Source organism: Populus nigra, chromosome 2 (genome assembly GCF_951802175.1).
Source record: "Populus nigra chromosome 2, ddPopNigr1.1, whole genome shotgun sequence".
Lineage (NCBI taxonomy): Eukaryota > Viridiplantae > Streptophyta > Magnoliopsida > Malpighiales > Salicaceae > Populus > Populus nigra.
In genome coordinates this window covers 11,778,393-11,780,892 of record NC_084853.1, presented here as the reverse complement: position 1 = coordinate 11,780,892, position 2,500 = coordinate 11,778,393, and positions in this window count along the sequence as shown.

Sequence of the window (2,500 nt, the reverse complement as noted above, 5' to 3'; positions counted from 1 at the left end):
GCCATGCAGGAAAATTCATCGAGGGGACACGCTGAAGAAACAGCGCTGGTTTAGACACGGTGGGCGCAGTGTTGGAATCGGCAGCGCCGATGAAACCGGCAAAGTCGGCAGAATTGGCAGCGGGTGCTGGCGATGGGTCTGGACGGGCTGGATAGTCCAAGGCTCGACGAGAAAGACCGCAGGTTGAGACACTGGGGCAGTGGCAGCCCGCGGGACAGTGTTGGCAGATTCGGCAGCGCAGATTTGTGCGGCTGCAGGTTCGTCGGGGAAAATCGGCAGCGCAGATTTTTCGACGAACATGGGCTGGACGATGGACTGTCCAGGCCAGGCAGGAAAATTTGTCGAGGGGACACGCTGACGAAACAGCGCTGGTTCAGGCACGGCGGGCAGTGTTGGAATCGGCAGCGCCGACGAAATCGGCAAAGTCGGCAGAATCGGCAGCGCAGATTTTTCGACGAACATGGGCTGGACGCTGGACTGGCCGGGCCATGCAGGAAAATTCATCGAGGGGACACGCTGACGAAACAGCGCTGGTTCAGGCACGGCGGGCAGTGGTGGAATCGGCAGCGCCGACGAAATCGGCAAAGTCGGCAGAATCGGCAGCGGGTGCTGGCGATGGGTCTGGACGGGCTGGATAGTCCAAGGCTCGACGAGAAAGACTGCTGGTTTAGACACTGGGGCAGTGGCAGCCCGCGGGACAGTGTCGGCAGATTCGGCAGCGCAGATTTGTGCGGCTGCAGGTTCGTCGGGGAAAATCGGCAGCGCAGATTTTGCGACGAACATGGGCTGGGCGATGGACTGTCCAGGCCAGGCAGGAAAATTTGTCGAGGGGACACGCTGACGAAACAGCGCTGGTTCAGGCACGGCGGGCAGTGTTGGAATCGGCAGCGCCGACGAAATCGGCAAAGTCGGCAGAATCGGCAGCGCAGATTTTTCGACGAACATGGGCTGGACGCTGGACTGGCCGGGCCATGCAGGAAAATTCATCGAGGGGACACGCTGACGAAACAGCGCTGGTTCAGGCACGGCGGGCAGTGGTGGAATCGGCAGCGCCGACGAAATCGGCAAAGTCGGCAGAATCGGCAGCGGGTGCTGGCGATGGGTCTGGACGGGCTGGATAGTCCAACGCTCGACGAGAAAGACTGCTGGTTTAGACACTGGGGCAGTGGCAGCCCGCGGGGCAGTGTCGGCAGATTCGGCAGCGCAGATTTGTGCGGCTGCAGGTTCGTCGGGGAAAATCGGCAGCGCAGATTTTGCGACGAACATGGGCTGGGCGATGGACTGTCCAGGCCAGGCAGGAAAATTTGTCGAGGGGACACGCTGACGAAACAGCGCTGGTTCAGGCACGGCGGGCAGTGTTGGAATCGGCAGCGCCGACGAAATCGGCAAAGTCGGCAGAATCGGCAGCGCAGATTTTTCGACGAACACGGGCTGGACGGTGGACTGTCCAGGCCAGGCAGGAAAATTCGTCGAGGGGACACGCTGACGAAACAGCGCTGGTTCAGGCACGGCGGGCAGTGTTGGAATCGGCAGCGCCGAGAAAATCGGCAAAGTCGGCAGAATCGGCAGCAGGTGCTGGCGATGAGTCAGGACGGACTGGATAGTCCAAGGCTCGACGAGAAAGACCGCTGGTTTAGACACTGGGGCAGTGGCAGCCCGCGGGGCAGTGTCGGCAGATTCGGCAGCAGTGTCTGCCGATTCGGCAGCGTTGGCTTGTTGGCGCGGGGGGCCGATGCGAGTGGGGACTTGGGCAGCGGGCAGTGAAAGCAAGAGTTTCCCCGATGCTGCCGGGAAAAACGCTCCCCGGGATGGCCGGGTGAGATGACCCGGCGGCCCGTGACGGGTCATTCAATTCCATGCCCCGTCAACATAACTCCCGATGTACTGTTTGCTTTTTCGGAAGAAGAGATCCATCCCCCCATCCTCGGCCAGCCAAAAACGCTCCAATTAATGGCCGGGTGAGATGACCCGGCGGCCCGCGACGCGTCATTCAAATCACTGCCCTATCGGCTACAACTGCTGATGGGTGGGATTAGAGGCCTGCCATGGTGGTGAGGGGCGGCGAGGACCGTGAAAGCTAGAGTTTTTCAGAGGCTGCCGGGAAAAAGGCCCCTCGGGTGGCGGGGTGCGAGGACCAGGCGCGTCATTCAATTCTCTTCCCTATCAACTTGGCTCCCGTTGGCGGGATTGGAGGCCTACTGTTTGTTACAGGGCTAAAATCGTCAGGGGAAGAGCTGACGAAACAATGCTGGTTTGGATGCAGGGGGTAGTGTTGGAATCGGCAGCGCGAACAAAATCGGCAAAGTCGACAAAAAAGACTGTTGGTCTGGACATCGGGGCAGCGGCAGCCATGCCGACAGGGGGGGAAATCGGCAGCGCAGATTTGTGCAGCTGCAGGTTCGTCGGGGAAATCGGCAGCGCAGATTTTTCGATGAACATGGGCTGGAAGATGGACTGTCCAGGCCAGGCAGGGAAATTCATCAAGGGGACACGCTGACGA